The sequence below is a fragment of the Lactuca saligna genome, chromosome 6 (genome assembly GCF_052625555.1).
Source record: "Lactuca saligna cultivar CGN05327 chromosome 6, ASM5262555v1, whole genome shotgun sequence".
NCBI classification, from domain to species: Eukaryota; Viridiplantae; Streptophyta; class Magnoliopsida; order Asterales; family Asteraceae; genus Lactuca; species Lactuca saligna.
The window spans coordinates 170,051,628-170,071,605 of record NC_136422.1 but is presented as its reverse complement, the minus strand read 5'-3'; positions in this window follow the sequence as shown (position 1 = coordinate 170,071,605).

Here is a 19,978-nt window from a genome sequence, read left to right as displayed (position 1 = left end):
TGGTCTTATAAGGAATTGGTTCATTGTCAACAATGGTGACAGTTTCGACATCATCATTTCTAAGACTTTCTTTGTTATTGTAATTGACATCTGTATCTTCATCAAATAAATCGTTAAACATGCTTTCATCTTCATCATTGCTTTCAACCTTCTGTGGTTGAGGTATTGAAAAAGGATAAACCTCTTCAACAAACCTTACATCTCTAGACGTAATCAGTTTGCTATCGTTGATGTCAAACACCTTATACCCCTTTTCCCATGTGGATAGCCTAAGAAAACACTAGGTCTTCCCCTCACTTCAAACTTATATCCTTTCGTTTATGTGTTCCTTACATAAGAAAGATGTAACATCGTAAATTTCAAGACAAAATTTTCATTTAAAATAATCATTTTATTCTTAGAAACACTTGTTTAAAATCTCATTCATAGTCGATTTACAAAACATGACTCCATTTTCACTTGCATAGAAAACCAGGATCCTCCAAAATATGACTCTTTCTCTGGTGTGTACAATCAAGCCGGTGCCGTCCCGTGATACTGAAAGAAACCTGAAAAAAACATCACACAAAACACTGTAAGCACGAAGCTTAGTGAGTTCCCCAAAATACCACACATAACACATATTAGCCACTCGAGGCTATAACTCTATGGGTCCGTGCACCCAAACTCTGTGAACCCTCAGGCTCTAACTCTGGGAACCTTCCGGTTCCAACTCTATAAACATGCACAGCATAAATCACATAGAAATAATGCAGTACAACACATCACGTACATATAGAATACAAATACTCTGAACACGTAACTCTGGTTACCTACTCAAGGTAAAGTATAGTGAGAAGACTCACCTGGCAAGCAGAAAGCAGATATCCCCACACTGGAATCTCAAACTCGCCACCGCCTAACACGTAAAGCAAATATTCTCATGAATATAACTCTCGAGACTAGAATAAATCCTCTCATAACACCCTCTCATGGGTAAAAGACTAGTTTACCTCTCTCTTGGCCCAAAGGCCACATCGCTGACCAAACCCTAAAAGTCAACGACCAACCCTTGGTCGAAATCAAAGTCCTCAGTCTAAGTCAACCCCTGACTGACCCTACTCGTCGAGTCAACTCTGTGACTCGTTGAGTTCCCATAATCAGAACTTCATTCAATCTGCGACCTAACTCGCCGAGTCACCCCAAGACTCGCCGAGTCCAACAACTCTGAGTCCACTCGCACTCGACTCACCGAGTCATCCCTCAACTCACCGATTCTCGACTCTACCAGAGAATATTTGGGACTCTTAGACAAGACTCGCCGAGTCCAAATGGACTCGTCGAGTCCAAGGCTATCTTCAACCTACTCGCCGATTTGTTCTTCCAACTCGTCGAGTTCCAAGCCATCTGCAAGCAACTCGTCGAGTCTACCCATGTAATTCGCCGAGTACCACCGTTCTGAATCCATTCAGAAGCACTCCAGGCCATGCAATTGATCCAAAACATAGATCTAGCCTCCTACAACCCATCCATCACGTAAAGTGGCAAACTTTACGTGAATCCAAAGAGATCTAAGCCGTTTGCACATTGGGCTAGGATTTGGGACAAGATGACTCCATCAACCACTCACAAACAAGGACTTTCATGCACTCTAGACCTTCTCCCTTCCAGACCTGAGGTAGCAACCTCAGATATAACCTCTAAACTCCAATACATCCAAAGATATGATCTCCAACATCCCCAAAATGATGCATCTAAGAAATAGCAGCTCAAAAAAACGAGATATTACCTCAAAGGAATGCCCTAATTGAAATGAGACTCGAATTCAAACAAAGCCCCTTGCTCCAAGCCTTCAATCTCCGAAAATTCCTTCACAAATACATTCTCCAAGCTCCACTCCATCCAACAATGGTGCTTCTTCGTGATTTAGGGGTTTCTGGGGCTCAAGGGGTGATAAAGAGGCTGGGAGGGAAACATAATGATCTTTATATAAGGCTCAACCCCGAGAATTAGGGTTTTCTCCACTCAGCGCCTACTCGCCAAGTCCATTACCCTGACTCGCCGAGTCGGCCACTTAACACGCGACCAAGTCGCGACTCTACTCGCCGAGTCCGCACATGGACTCGCCGAGTCACTCTTTCCCAATTTACTCTTTTATCCCTTCAACTCTACTCTTGATATTTCGGGATGTTACAATTCTCCCCCACTTAAATTAGGCTTCGCCCTCGAAGCCTACAGCAACTCAACTCCAGAAATACTCCCACAACGTGCCACCTGGCCTTAATCGGACCGGATCTCACAAGACATACCCATCGAAACTCGAACACACGTTCCCGTTCCTTACGGTGTCCTGACCACTGTCTCGAACCGGGCACCGGATGTACCCTCTGATAACCACACTCAACGATCCGAGAATTACCCATGAAGCATCACTGACCCAAATCTCAACAATCACTTGACCCATAAGGGTTAGAAGCCATGAACCATCGGATCCCCGATCCAAATCCTATCCTATCCAATCCGTGACGACAGAAAGGCCCACTCTTCAATCCCAGAGCAACTCTCATGAGTCCTCTTCTTGCAATCAAGCACCCAAGCCGCACCAACCTTTGCATTCTTGGGTTAGGAGAACCCGTCGCACTGATGACATCTCTAACATCCCCAGGAGACACCACCACTACGCACACGACCCTTGATCAGAATCAAGCTGGGAGTCCCAGACTCCATCCCTACATCCATCCTGAGACTCTTGGCTCTAAACCCGCGGAATCCCTTCCGCATCCTCAGCAGACACCCCATCATAATGTCATTCCATACCACTGCCACAGACACAATGTTCGACCATCATACTCCAAATCATCCATTCTCACTACAACTTCCACTTCCGCGAATCGACACTCTCCTCAGCAAATGAGGGTCCGACACTTCCTCCCATACAACAACACGAAGGGTGGCATACCGATGCACTAATGATGGCTGTTGAAATAGGATAACTCAACCAAGGATAAATACGTGCCGCAACACCCTCCAAAATCTAATACACATGCCCGAAGCATGTCTTTGAGCGTCTGAATCGTTCATTCCCTATGAGGTGTCCTCACACATCATCATGATAGGCTCTAGCTCATCTCATATCCCTCTTCGAGACTGGTCACCAGGTCAGCTTTTGACTCCACAACTGAGCCTCCAAAGGTCACCCAAATCATGATCCAAATATCCCACTAACTTCCTCCCCGTGACCACTATCCCGGCCTCGTGACATGCAAGTCACGAAATTCTCTTTTCCTTATGCAAGAAAATACAATCCAACCGAGGATCGTCTCCACTCTGATCTCTGGTTTTAGCTGCGCATATCCCTTGCGCATCTCACCACATTCCCCGACAGAGACGGGGACCCCAGTCTCGCCCCCGGTCTAACATCCAGGCTCCAAAAACTCAATACTAGGGCTACTCAAGCCCAAAACTCTTCCACATCATACACTGATCGGGGAACATTCCATCATCACACTCTCTTGCCATCTAGTGAGCACTACGGCTCCCCGCGGTATCACAGCACCCTCTGACTAGTGAGTACTACGGCTCCCCGCAGTATCACAACACCCTCTGACTAGTGAGTACTACGGATCCCCGCAGTATCACAACACTCTCTGACTAGTGAGTACTACGGCTCCCCGCAGTATCACAACACCCTCTGACTCCACTAGTTCATGCTCCACAGACTATCATAGGCGGCTACCCATACTCGTCTCGAATATTCATCACAGACTCTGGAGGCAATCGTCATAACAGATGTCTACCCTTACGAAGATCCACTCTCCCAAGTAATCTCCCTGGATGCCCATACTCGAAGGCTCTCACTAGATCCATAGATACCTGATATACCACAAGTCGTCTCAACTCAAGATTCACGAATAACTTCAAAATAAAGATATCAATACCCGGATACCTCGGAACACCCCCACCGAACGTCACAAGATCCCGCCACAACCACAGATCTCCTGCCCCAAGCACCATATAGATGCAATAATATATTCCCTCTGAACCCCATAACTAGATCTTCATTTTTCTCAAGTTGCAACTTCGGTGTATTCAATTTCTCAATTGCAATACGAAGAAACGCTAACACTACGAAATACGCTGATAATTCTCCGAAACCCTTTTTCCCGCCGCTCAAAATCCAAACAAGGATACGCATACTGACCCTGGAGTTGGCTGCCCAATCATTCTTTATCTACTTGCCCCAACACTGACCAATACCAGATTCCTGACTAAAAAAAACACCTGTCGTGGAGACATTCATCCTTCTCAACCAAGTACTTCCCGCATTAACTCACTCTGACCCCTTTCCTCGATCACCGACATCTATGGTCTCATGATTTCTTACCGCATATCTCTATACTCCACTTATAACTGCTCTTGACAAATCTCTGCTTTCTTACATACGGCACCCGGTTCTCCCCTACTTAGGGTTCGAACCATCACCAAATAGCACGCAACTAACCCATAACTATATTCTCCAGCAAAATCGCACCGGCCCCCGGAAGGTGCTACACAACGCCGATTAATCCCCCCTTAAGGAAATGAATCGACCTCATATACTATGAACCTCTGGTGAACTCCTCAAGAACTTCTCGTCACGTCTGCCTCTAGTCGTTCCAAATCTCGTACCAATTTAGTACCAAACAGCTCAACTGCTCGATAACATTCCTGGCTCATAGACTGAACCATAAAATCATCGTACCCCTCACCTCAACTCATCAAACAACACTCCAACACCGTGTTCATCCCAAGAACAGGTACTCACTCCCAGATTCAACACCCCATGGATAGAAAACTCTCTGCACCGCTGAACTCGATTGAACTCCCCACTGATACCACTACAATACCTCCTACTACGCTCAAATAGGTGTAGTGTGGTCCTCACACATCTTAGTCCCAACTGACTATCTGCTCATGATAAATCACTGCCTCGCGGCACACCTGCTACCTGATACTCTGGTGGGAAATCATCATCAATGACGACCTGCAGGGTTTACCCCTAAACCCAAAACCAAAACATCATGCTTCTCATATTTCACACGAGCATAATCAGTACCTCCCAGATCATAGGAGGTGACATCTCCTTTATCGACTGATTGCCCAACACAGATCGAAATTCTCCCTTCTCACTGACTCCTTACTAAAATACTCTGAGGGACTCTCGATCTCCCTCTCACGGGACGCCTCAACGAACTTACTCATGACCGAATAACCGGAGAACCACAAACATACTTCACTACGACCCATGGTACTCATTTCATGACATCTCTTCTCAATATGCCCCGGTGTATGGTACCCTAACCATAACATCACTCCCCAATCCGCTCCGATGTATGGTACCCGGACCATAACATCACTCCTCAATTCGTTCCGATGTATGGTACTCGGACCATAACATCACTCCTCCATCCGCTCCGATGTATGGAACCCGAACCATAACATCACTCCTCAATCTGCTCTGATGTATGGTACCCGAACCATAACATCACTTCCTCAATCTGCTCTGATGTATGGTACCCGAACCATAACATCACTCCTCGATCGGCTCTGATGTATGGTACTCGAACCATAACATCACTTCCTCAATCTGCTCTGATGTATGGTACCCGAACCATAACATCACTCCTCAATCGGCTCTGATGTATGGTACCCGAACCATAACATCACTCCTCAATCGGCTCTGATGTATGGTACGCGAACCATAACATCACTCCCCAATCCGCTCCTTAGAACCTTCAGAATGCTCCTTGTATCAAGTATGGGTCCTCTGCTTTCAGTAGTACGCGCCCATACTACCTGCCACATCTACCCATACTTTCCACACGGACCATCCCAGAGCTTTTAAATAGCTGCTCGACCTGCTCTTTCACCAATCCCATCGCGCGTGCTCGCTCCCCAGCGAAATTCTCTATTCTACAAGCGCACTCACCTGGATCGGGTTACTCCCTAAGCTCTTTCGTTGTCCTCCCACTTCTTTGCTATTAGCTGCTGAAGAGCTCCTAATGATGCCAGCCATCTACCTCCTGAATATCGTCATATTCACTTGGTAGCTGACTCCCATCATCGAGAGTTCCACAAAGCACAAAGTAAGCAGCATTCGAGCATCGAAGAATACATAGGACTCCCTCTCTATGATAACTCCACCTTCTCGGCTCATCCTCGAAAGTACCACCAAACTCTGTAACTCTACCCCTCATGGGTTCTAACTGGATACTCTCACTCATCACATACTCAAAAGCATAACACATATAACAACGAGTCCTAGACTAAGGCATCACAAATCAGGCCACTCTAGTCCTAACATATGAAATACCTAGACTGTCTCTAGCATGCAATATTATCTCATAAGGTGCATCATAAATATCTCATAACACAAAAAAATAAGGGTATTTTGGGAAATCACCGTTCGGGCTCAGGCTGATTGTACACACTGCTCTTTCTTGCTTCCTCTTTGAACCCTTATTCATTTTTAGAAAATTATTTCCTTAAAACTTTTCTTACTTCCTCAGTTTGAGTCCAGATTTACCCGAAGGCGCATCCGAATCCCTCAAACCAAGGCTCTGATACCAACTTGTAACATCGTAAATTTCAAGACAAAATTTTCATTTAAAATAATCATTTTATTCTTAGAAACACTTGTTTAAAATCTCATTCATAGTCGATTTACAAAACATGACTCCATTTTCACTTGCATAGAAAACCAGGATCCTCCAAAATATGACTCTTTCTCTGGTGTGTACAATCAAGCCGGTGCCGTCCCGTGATACTGAAAGAAACCTGAAAAAAACATCACACAAAACACTGTAAGCACGAAGCTTAGTGAGTTCCCCAAAATACCACACATAACACATATTAGCCACTCGAGGCTATAACTCTATGGGTCCGTGCACCCAAACTCTGTGAACCCTCAGGCTCTAACTCTGGGAACCTTCCGGTTCCAACTCTATAAACATGCACAGCATAAATCACATAGAAATAATGCAGTACAACACATCACGTACATATAGAATACAAATACTCTGAACACATAACTCTGGTTACCTACTCAAGGTAAAGTATAGTGAGAAGACTCACCTGGCAAGCAGAAAGCAGATATCCCCACACTGGAATCTCAAACTCGCCACCGCCTAACACGTAAAGCAAATATTCTCATGAATATAACTCTCGAGACTAGAATAAATCCTCTCATAACACCCTCTCATGGGTAAAAGACTAGTTTACCTCTCTCTTGGCCCAAAGGCCACATCGCTGACCAAACCCTAAAAGTCAACGACCAACCCTTGGTCGAAATCAAAGTCCTCAGTCTAAGTCAACCCCTGACTGACCCTACTCGTCGAGTCAACTCTGTGACTCGTTGAGTTCCCATAATCAGAACTTCATTCAATCTGCGACCTAACTCGCCGAGTCACCCCAAGACTCGCCGAGTCCAACAACTCTGAGTCCACTCGCACTCGACTCACCGAGTCATCCCTCAACTCACCGATTCTCGACTCTACCAGAGAATATTTGGGACTCTTCGACAAGACTCGCCGAGTCCAAATGGACTCGTCGAGTCCAAGGCTATCTTCAACCTACTCGCCGAGTTGTTCTTCCAACTCGTCGAGTTCCAAGCCATCTGCAAGCAACTCGTCGAGTCTACCCATGTAACTCGCCGAGTACCACCGTTCTGAATCCATTCAGAAGCACTCCAGGCCATGCAATTGATCCAAAACATAGATCTAGCCTCCTACAACCCATCCATCACGTAAAGTGGCAAACTTTACGTGAATCCAAAGAGATCTAAGTCGTTTGCACATTGGGCTAGGATTTGGGACAAGATGACTCCATCAACCACTCACAAACAAGGACTTTCATGCACTCTAGACCTTCTCCCTTCCAGACCTGAGGTAGCAACCTCAGATCTAACCTCTAAACTCCAATACATCCAAAGATATGATCTCCAACATCCCCAAAATGATGCATCTAAGAAATAGCAGCTCAAAAAAACGAGATATTACCTCAAAGGAATGCCCTAATTGAAATGAGACTCGAATTCAAACAAAGCCCCTTGCTCCAAGCCTTCAATCTCCGAAAATTCCTTCACAAATACATTCTCCAAGCTCCACTCCATCCAACAATGGTGCTTCTTCGTGATTTAGGGGTTTCTGGGGCTCAAGGGGTGATAAAGAGGCTGGGAGGGAAACATAATGATCTTTATATAAGGCTCAACCCCGAGAATTAGGGTTTTATCCACTCAGCGCCTACTCGCCGAGTCCATTACCCTGACTCGCCGAGTCGGCCACTTAACACGCGACCAAGTCGCGACTCTACTCGCCGAGTCCGCACATGGACTCGCCGAGTCACTCTTTCCCAATTTACTCTTTTATCCCTTCAACTCTACTCTTGATATTTCGAGATGTTACAAAAGACATCCAAATACTCTCATGTGTGCATATTCTGGTTTCATGCCAAATAATACTTAAAAAGGTGTCTTTATGCCTATTACCTTGAAGGGCAATGTGTTAATTATATAAGCAGTAGTGGTCACACATTCTCCCATAATTTAGTAGGCCAATTGGCTTGAAACTTCAATGCTCTAGCAGTTTCAAGTAAGTGACGATGCTTTCTCTCGACCACACTGTTCTGTTGTGGTGTGTGAGGGAAAATATGTTTCAAGCATTATCCCTTTTTGAGCATAAAATTCAATCATAACACCTGATGTGAATTCACCACCATTATCACTCCTTATTCTCTTAACATTCTTTGCAAACTGATTTTTGACCATATTGAAAAAATTCATCAAGCATTACTTGCTTCATGCTTATGTCTAATGAGAAATATCCAAACAACATTATTGAAATCATCTACAATGGTGAGAAAATAACGAGCTCTAGATAATGAAGGTGTTCGAAAACTTCCCCAAATAGCACAATGCAACAGATCAAAGCAATCACTTGTTTTAATAAAGCTATCATAAAAGGGTAAGTGAGTATTTTTTTTTCCTTTACACATGAGTCACACACTTTATTTTTCAACTCAAAAGAAAAACTAGTTAAAAATCTACTTGATGTAATTTTGCTTCAGAAGCATGTCCTAGCCTTTTGTGCCAAATAGATGCATCTGGTGTCACCTTCATTGCCTTTGTCGTTGACAATCCCATCCGATATAGACCCTTATCACATTGCCTTGATCCAATCAAGCTCCTCTTCAGCAAATCATGTGTAATAAAGAATTATGAAAAAATGTTATATAATAATTCAGATCCTTTGTCATTTGACTAATGGATAATAAATTGCAGTTATACTTTGGAATGTATAAAACTTTGGCAATCTTGACTCCATTAGGTAAAAAAAGAATTTCCTTTTCCTTTCACTGAAATGTAATCGGCATTAGGTATGAAGACCGTTGACTCGCCATCATCATATATATCTCCCTCTAGAAGATTATAGTCTCCCATCATGTACTCTGTTGCACCTGTGTCAACAATCCAAGTACTAATTTTATCGATTTTACCTGCCATGCTAGCCACATTATTTTTTTCTTCCTTGTTAAAGTGTTTACCAAGCTTCTTGTACTGTTCACTCGTAATTCCTAGTATAGGGATTTATTCCATATCTGCCAAGGCTGCCTTGTATTTTCCCTTCTCCTCCTTTCCTTTACCTGTCCATGTAGCACCTGGTTCCTGGTATGTAAATCTTATTTGAGTATTTTCCATTTTTAGCCTTGGACTCGGCGAGTCATAGGTCCGACTCGCCGAGTAGGGACGAGACCCAGGACACGTTTAAGTTGGCGACTCGGCGAGTCCATATCCTGGACTCGGCGAGTCACCGCTGTTGGATGAAACCCTAAATTTCAAGGGTTTGCACCCTATTTAAACCCTCATTTCCGCCACAAACTCACCCCCATTCACCCTCAGAGCTCCCAACATCATTTATACCCTTATTTTCTTGAGAGATTGAAGTGTTTTGGTGTGTTCTTGAAGATTTTGAGGAGAAAGAAGAGTAGATCAAGAAGAGGAGAAGGAGGCCAGGCATCTTTGTGTCATCTCAACGTTTTCCTTGAGGTATAGCTCGTTTCCCCTCTGTTTTCAAGCTTGTAGTCTCTTTTAGCTTCATGAAAGTCCTTCTTGAGCCATTCCCCAAGCTTGTTTGTGCATTGTGGGTTGTAATAAGTTGTTAGCCTTTAGATCTAGGCATGATTTAGTCCCTGGAGCTTGGATCTAATGCCTTTATGGGGTCATATTGCATGAAAGCCCTAGATCTACCCCTTTTGGTGCACTTTGAGCCCTAAAATCCATATTGGTGAATATCTACATGTAAAGTTGGAAACTTTACGTGTGATTCGTGTCCTAGAAGCCCAGATCTGTGAATGGCATGGACTGGAATCGAGCAAATCGGTGTAGTTAATGGGTGCATGGCAACGACTCGACGAGTCGTTCATGTGACTCGGCGATTCATTCATGTGACTCGGCGAGTCTGCTCGCGAGTCACCGAATTAGTCCCTTTATGCTGTATCGAGTTTGAGCAGTGAGTCACAGGGGGTGACTCGGTGAGTTGGAAGCTGAACTCACCCATGGTAGGACTCGGCGAGTCATGGCCTGGCTCGGCGAGTCCAAGGCAATCTTCATAGATCAAGAACAGACTCGGCGAGTTGTTCATACAACTCGGCGAGTCTAAGCATGAGCGTTCATCGGATGAAGATGAACTCGACGAGTTGTTCATACAACTCGGCGAGTAGGATGAAGAACTTCAATGTCAGTTTAGAAGAAGAACTCGTCGAGTCATAGCCTAACTCGACGAGTAGAATCAGGGACTCAGGACAATCGTCTGGATAGGAACTCGGCGAGTTGGTGAGCCAACTCGGCGAGTCGGGTCAACTGAAAGTTGACTCTGGCTTTGACTTAGGGCTAGACCTGGGGTAAAATGGTCATTTAGCAGTGTTTGATTGAGTATGTTGTGGGAATTGCAGCCGGAGGATTTTCGGAGCAGCAGCAGCAGCAGTCAGTCAGTTCCCGATCAGTTTAGCAGCTACTTTGAGGTGAGTTACCTTCCAGTAGTGGTGGGTCTAAGGCCACAATGCCGGCCCACCAGTAGGAGACGTATGATAGATGATTGTCTTTGTGATATCATCTAGGTTTGCTACTACCAGATATGTTATATGCTAGAATGATACATTATATGCGATAGTAGTAGAGTTCGGTTGTTAGGACCGCAGGGTAGTCAGACACCCCAGAAATGTCTGACAGTATGTGATGATATGTTTGTATATTGGCCTGTTATGTTATGCGATAGAGGTAGTAGGAGGGGACCAGTCCCCGAGGATCGGTTGTTAGGACCGATGGGTAGTCAGCACCCCAGAATGGCTTGACACGGGTAAGACGGCACCCCAGAATGGCCGTATGGGTAGGTCGGCACCCCAGAAAGGCCGTACCGGGTAGTCAGGCACCCCAGAATAGCCTGGCAGTATGTATGTTATGTGTTTGTATGGTATGTGGTACGTTGGGGGAACTCACTAAGCTTTGTGCTTACGTTTTACAGTTTTGGTTTCAGGTACCTCTTCTCCGAAGGGGAAGGAGCTGGCGCGGTAGCGGCACATCATGCACACACTCTGGTTTCCGCATTTACGAGATTTACTGGGATTTGTACTCTGATATTTTGATGGGCTGTATGGTTTGACTTTTAGACATGGTTTACGTTATGTTATGGTTTGATCAAACAATGTTTTTAATTGCTAATGTTTTCTAAAGTAATGTTTTCGAACGAAATTTTCGGACGTGAAAATTGGGTCGTTACTGTCCACCACTCTAGGTAGCCAATCTTTTTGAAACATCCATCCTTATTACGGCTATTCTTACTACATCACCTGCAATGCTCCTCCTTTGTTTCACTTTTCATTCGCTGAACATTAGGCTCAATCTTTGTTTCTCTCCTGCTTTGCGCAACGGTTTGGAATGTTGCAACCTCTTGTATTGGTTTCTTTGTTGCTAAGATTGCTCTTTTTTGTTCATCTTCAGAAACAAGATGATATTGTGACATCCCCATTTTCACGGCCAGAAAATACTGATTTTGTTTATACTTGTTTGAAAATCAAAGTAATATTTTACATAAAAGTGTTGTGGAATTTGTTCCCAAAATAAAAATATGATAAAGATTTATCAAAGCATTTCCGTAGAAATGTATTTTATTAAAAAGACTCGGGATGTCATGTTCGATACAGATTAAATGCATAAAAAGTACAATATAAGCCTTACTACATTAATTCATATCCACGGGCCTATATCCGTAATCCCTCATCTAAAACATCACATCTATGCTCGAGCACCACTACCTGTAATACATGAAACTGAGTGGGTCAGTCTTGGGAGCCTGGTGAGCACATATGGTTTTCAACCCACAATAAATAAGTTATTTAATTTCATCAACCAACAATAACCTGATTACCCATTCCCGTTATCCTCACTTTACGTCCCTAAACACCTATCATAAGGGACCTAGCCTAAGGATGATCATCGGGATGGACACTACTGCTAAGGGAATTCCTCAGTAATAAATGTCCTTAAGGTAACCATGTGGGGGATGGAGTACATCGGTGAACACATCGTTCACAAACACCTACAGGTTGCGAGCCTGCTAGCGTTTCACTGGACTGTCTAGAAAAGTTCGTGGTCGTCATCCATACTCTGCTAGATGACAGAATCAACAACAACAACATCGAGGTCTCTCATTATTTTATCACACATCGTCTATTACATCTACCCATGTTTTACCCCAACATTTTTGTAGATATAAAATACATATACAATTTAAATCATTTAAAACACGAGGGGGTTAGGGATCTTAGAGAGAGAAAGAAGCTAGCGAGAGAAGTGGAAATGCATGAAGAAATCGGCTGCCTTCGCTGCCTTTTTATAGCCTGTGAGGCCTCGGAGTATGCTGCGCATACTTTTTCTCGGGACTCAGGTGTCGTGCCCGTTCCGTCGCGAAACTTTGACGAATCATAACTTCTCCGTTATAACCCGGATTTTGGTTTTCTTTCGACCACTAGAACTTTATGTAGAGATATCGGGTTTATCTCACACTTTAATTTTTTGACGCTTATTTTTATCCTTTATTTATTATACATTTATAAATAAGTAGAAAACACATAAATGCATAAAATTCACATAATACTCAAATAATTGATATTTATTAATTCAAAAAGAGTTACAATAGTTGACCTAGACTATTACATCATTTACTACTGCTTAGCCCTGAAACACGGGCGTTACAGATATGTTGTACCAAGAGTAAGAGTGGGTTTGGATGCAAGAATATGAGTTTTTAAGGTAGAAAAATAATGTCTGAGTCCCATAAGAAACTCATATAATCTTTCATTTTCTTTTGCCTCGCTCAACCTTTTCCCTAGATCACACATGTACTTGCCACATGTACACCTTGGGGTTGGAGAAACCGATTGAATTTCATCCCATATACCACGCATCTTGGTATAGTAGGATGAAATAGAGCTTCAATCTTGTTGCATCGTATAGTAGGATGAAACAAAGCTTCCATCTCTTGCACATTCTTTCCCAAACCTTTCTTTCAAGTCAGCCTATATTTCTGCAGAAGTATTTGCATATTTGACACTAAATCTGATTGTTTTCTCTATGGCGGTGGTGAGCCATCTTTGATCATTGCATCACTTCATGAAATTCGGTGAGCCTTCTTCTAGTGTCTTGATTGTTCCGTACACAAAACCAATTTTGTTACTATAAACAAATTCATTACTCCAAAAACTTGAATTCATTCAATCATTTGGGGGTTTTAAGTACAAAGCTAAAGAAAATATATGAAAATGATAACTGATAATGAAATGATAACAACTAAATAAAGTCAAGTCTAGAAATAGGAGAAAACAAACAAAATCCTTTACAAGATATCTAACATACCGCATGATGTGGACTCACCATTCTTTCAAATTATTAAGAGAATATTTTTTTAGGATATTTTCTATCCAATTTCAAACCATGGTTATTCTATTTTATTAAGTATGTCAAATGTTTTTTGATTAAAAAGATATGAAGTTAGTGATTTATATGGTGTACAAACAAAAAAAACTTAGACATACAAAGAAAAATGAATTAAATAAAAATATAAAAATTATGTCATTTTATGTATATGTTTAATCAACTAAGTGTGTTAAAATAATGCTATACATTGATTACTATTGAAAAATCAAAATAATGAATGTGTTTCTTGTCTTTTATTATATTTGAGTAAACTATATGTTTTTTAACATTGTTGATAAATAAATAAAAGAAAACTTAAGAACAAAATAAAAACGATAAACCTTTTTTTTAACAATTATATGAAATAAAATCGAAAAGTCTCGCAAATAATTAGACTTGACCAATTACAAAGGGCTTTAATCCAATTGACCTTACTCTCCCAAGTTCTACTATTATACAAATTAAAATAACTCAAAATTATGCTATCAACGAGCTCACTTTTAAGCATGCTACCATAATCAATCAAAGTAGAATTCTTAAATATCAAAAGCATCCAACATGTAGGAATTACAATAACTTCCGGTCTCTCCTATCGTCGTTGAAGCATTACTCCATCGTCTTACCACAACAACCATTATGGAATCAAGAACACAAATAAAAGCGAGAAATTGAAATTGAAAAAGAATGGTATTATGAAAAAAAAATTATTAAATATGAATGCTTCTTTTGATTTGTTTAGAAGTATGCATAACTTTTGTGAAAGAACAATAAAATATTTGTTTTCACGATAATATTGTAAATGTGTTATTTGTTTTTTGGTAATTTCTTTATGTATATATAAAAAGGGATGATTAAAAAGGTTAGATCGGATTTATTTGATGGACTTTGAATAGAGATGCATCAAATTGGCTTTTATATTAGTTTTGGACAGGTTCCAAATAAGTTTGGTTTTTTAGGATGTACTGATAAACTCCTCATCTAAAAATTGTTTTTCGAAATAAATAATAATGATATGAACTTGTAAAATGGTTCATGATTATTTTTTCTCTCTTTCATTGGGTTGAAAACCAGCATAATCTAGATTTTGCTATTTTTTATCGGTCTTTTTAGTTACTTCACTAGTTTAGTTCGTAATATGTTTCAATTGTACAATTCTAATCTTGTTGTAATATGTACAATGTGATTCGTTTAAATTTGATTCGATCGGATACGTATTTAAATCAGATGCACAGCTTTGTTCTTTTCTTCTAATTTTAGAGATGAGAAAAATGAGTGGCACCGTACGTTTACAAGTCAAGGTAGATATTTGGACCAAAAATGTCCCATGAACATTTTTTAATTATTGTAATTTTATACGTGATGTTTTAAATGTATATATTACTATAGATAATTGATCAACTTGCGTTGTATTCCATCTACAATACATTAATTTATATATGAAAAATTAAATATCTTTCTATTTTTTTTTCTTACGTATCTTCCTACTCATTTGAAATAATGATAAGTATATTAAAATATTATTAATCTTATCAAAATATGATTCATATAACATTTTATATAGATAAAAAAATAAATAGAAAGAAAATATAGAAAAATATTTTTATATGATTTCTTATGGGGGAATATGAAACCGGTGGTTATGATTATCAAGATGTAAATGCACATTATTGGAGCACATGTTAACTGCTAACCCTGTTTAGAATCTATTCAACTACCTTGTTATTTTTTAAATCAACACAATAATAAATGCCAACTACAAAGAATCATTTCTCTACAAAATAAATAGATAAACAAGTACATTTAGTTTTTCATATTTCATTAAATTGTATTTTATTAGAAAGATGCATGTTCTTTTTTCGTACCGTTTTATTTTAATTTTTTTTAACCGGTAAACTAATCCAATTAAATATTATTTATATCTTCTAATGAGACTTGAATACATAACTTCTCTGTTGAAATAATAACTTCCTCCCGTTAGGCCAAATGCCATTTATCCATTTTATTTTAATTGTATTACGTAATATATAATTACATATTTATTTATTTTGTTAATATATTTTAGTGAATGTAATTATATTATTGATATTAATTATGAAATAATAATTTTATATAGATATATAAAATTATAAAAATATTTTATAAGATAAATATTCATTAAAATCAAATAATATAATGAACTTTACATGCTATTTGGAGAATAAAATTAGAGAAATTTAGAAAAATGGTCCAGTTTGCATTTTCTATTAACTAAGGTCCAAACTAGTTTCAAGTTGACATCTTCTATTTTTGGTCTCGATATTGTACATAAAAATGTTGAAAAAACTATTTTTCCTATTATTTACTTATTTTTATCATTTTAATTAATAAAAAACCACATGATAGACCACAAACACCCCTTCCACCATCATTTTAGTATCATAAACGTCTATTTCTCGCTTCTCATTGAGTTTCCTTCACTCATCGATAATAACATTGTTGTCGATCCTAACATCGTCTCCAACCACTAACCACCTCAACTGCACCTTCACCCCTAACCTCTTGTACCTAATTTCTCTTTTCATCCTTCTATCTTTACTCTCTCTACTTTCTCCATTCTACCACCACATAGTCATCCCCTCCCCCCCCCCCCCCCCCCCCCCCCCAATCATCGACAACCACAATTCTACAAAAATGGCCCCAAAGATTGAAACTTAAAACAAAACCAAAGGTCATCTCTTTCCTGGAAAAACCAGGTTGAACCACTTTCCTAACACACGTTCATCTCATCACATCTTTCTCTCTCTAGCCTCACTCTATATATATTTTTCTATACACCTTTTCGTTTTTTTTAATTCTTTTTTCTAATTTCAAGAACATCTGTGGAAGTCGATAAATTTTTGTGTTCGATTTGATTTTTCCTTCTGTTTCTACCGAGATTCAAACAATATTTGATGTGTTGTTGTTGAAGCCTATGGTAGATCAGGAGGTTTATTTAACATGTGGATCCTAATATCTCCAATGAAATTTCGGTAACTCATAAATTTGATGGTATTGAATTGTTGTGTTCTATCCTCATCGGCAGATCCCATAATGGGATTAAAAAGATACAAAGTTCCTAAACTATAGGAAAAGAAAATGGATAAAGGAAAACGGATAAAGCTAATCTAATCTATCTAGCTCAACATGATAAAAGTTATCAAGAAACTTAAATTAAATTAAATATTATCTAATACTCCCCCTCAAGATGGAGCATGTAAATTAATGATGCCCATCTTGCCAAGTAGGTAGAGAAGATGTTGAGCTCCAAGTCCTTTAGTTAAAATGTCGGCCACTTGTTGTCTGCTGTCGATCTTCATAGGGATGATTTCTTTTGAAAGAACTCTTTCTCGAACAAAAAAACAATCCATCTCCACGTGTTTGGTGCGTTCATGAAACACTGGATTATTTGCTATATGCCTAGCCGCCTGGTTATCACAAAACAAAGGAGTCGAGTCTTGTATGTTGACTTGAAGATCTTGAAGTAACCAACGAAGCCAAAGAATTTCACTCACAGTAGATGCCATGGCACGATATTCAGCCTCAGCCGATGAGCGAGAAACAACAGATTGCTTCTTAGTCTTCCACGAAACCGTTGCACCTCCAAACATTATGAAGTACCCAGTCCTCGAACGCCTAGTATAAGGACATCCCAACCAATCTGAATCACAAAAGGTTGTTAGACTGAGATCACCGCTTTTAGGCAAGAGGACACCTTGCCCCGCTGTTCCCTTTAAGTAACGCAAAACCCTTGTTAAAGCATCCAAGTGGTTTTGCCTTGGATCTGAAACAAACTGACTGAGGACATTAACTGAATAGGTAACATCTGGACAAGTAGCTTGAAGATATAGTAATCTTCCAACAAGACGTCTATACTGAGTAGCATCCACTAGTTTTTCCTTTTCTCCTTTATCAAGCTTCAAATTTTGCTCAATGGGAAAAGAGCTTGGCTTGCATCCCAACATCCCACTGTCTTTAAGAATATCTAAGACATACTTTCTTTGACTTAAAACTAACCCATCTTTCATTCGTGCCACTTCAATTCCAAGAAAGTATTTCAACTCTCCTAGATCTTTTATAGTAAAAGCTTCATGCAACAAGTCTTTTGTTCGTTGAATTTGTTGTAGATCATTCCCCACAAGGATAACATCATCAACATACACCAGCAGAGCTAAATAAATACCATTTTTATTCCATAAGAACAAGGAGTGATCTGCTTTGGATTGCATAAAGTCAAGGCTAAGAAGAAACTTGGTAAGCTTATGGTACCAATTTCTTGAAGCCTGTTTGAGCCCATAAATAGACTTTTTAAGGCGACAGACCCGATCATCACCTTTAACTGAAAATCCCTCAGGAATCTTCATGTACACTTCTTCCTCCAAATCGCCGTCCAAAAAGGCATTGTTGACATCTAACTGGTGAATGAACCAGTTCTTCTTGACTGCCACTGCTAAAAGTGTACGAATGGTGACAAGCTTCGCCACTGGAGCAAACGTATCATGATAGTCAACACCCTCCATTTGAGTAAAACCTTTCGCCACAAGTCTAGCTTTATACCTTTCCACAGTGCCATCGGGTTTGAATTTTATTTTATAGATCCATTTCGAATCTATGGCTCGTTTTCGTTCTGGCAACATCGTTATCTCCCATGTGTCATTTTGTTCAAGAGCCGTTACTTCATTTTTCATTGCAACACGCCATTTCTCATCCTTTGAAGCCTGACTAAAAGATGTTGGCTCACTATGTGAAGTAATGGCCACTAAAAAAGCTTTGTGATTGTGAGTAAAATTATTATAAGACACGAAATTGGAAATAAGGTGTACCGTAGAAGTTTCTTGATTGGAAACGGGTGCATCGTGGCTGACGGAAGGGGGTAGCTTTACTTGAAAATCTTTAAATTTTGCAGGCTAAAATTTTGTGCGAGTGCTCCGAGTTCGATTTCTGAATTTTGTGGTTCAACGAGGTCATCAAAATAAGGTTGATGGATTGGCTGTTCAGTCGGACTCGTGACATGCTGAAACATTGGGCCATCATTATTCACTGGACCAGAATCATTTTCCACATCGGTTTGAGGTGGACTCCCAAAAACGGCGCTTGGGCTCTCGGTATTAATTGAATCACTAGCAGAAGTCTGATCACTTTGGGCTAAAAATTCAGTGGCCTCATTAATTGTTTCAGCGGACCCACCATCAAATATTTGGGTTTCATAATCGTGGGTCATGTCATCAAAAACCTTAGATGGAATTTCATCCAGCTCGTCATTTTCTACAATTATTTCTTTGAATGGGAATATATTTTCACAAATATAACATCTCGGCTAATGACTATTTTCTTTTCTTTTATATCAAAAATTTTGTAACCTTTTGTTCCCGAGGGGTAGCTAAGAAAATACCCGGTTTCCCTCTTTATTCAAATTTATCACCTTTAGTGTTCATGTTTTTGTGATAAGTCAAACATCCAAAAATTTTCATGTGATCATATTTTGGTTTCTCGTTCCAAATTAATTCATAGGGAGTTTTGTTGTCTATTACCTTTGATGGGAGCCGATTGATTATGTAGGCTGCTGTCAAAATGCATTCTCCCCAAAATCTTTTTGGTATGCTTGCTTGAAAATGGATAGCTCTAGCTGTTTCAAGCAGATGACGATGTTTTCTCTCAACAACGCCATTTTGTTGAGGCGTGTGAGGGCATGAAGTCTCTAATAAAATCCCTTCTTTACTATAAAAATCGCGCATTAAATTTGAAGTAAATTCTCCGCCATTATCGCATCTAATTTTCTTAATGTTTTTCTCAAATTGATTCTTAACCATTTTATGAAAATCAATAAGACATTTACTTGCTTCGTTTTTGTGTTTTATGAGAAAAACCCATACTGCTCTACTATGATCATCAACAATTGTGAGAAAATAATTTGCCTTTGTGTAAGACGGTACACGATAACCACCCCATATGTCACAGTGTATAAGATCAAATGCAAAT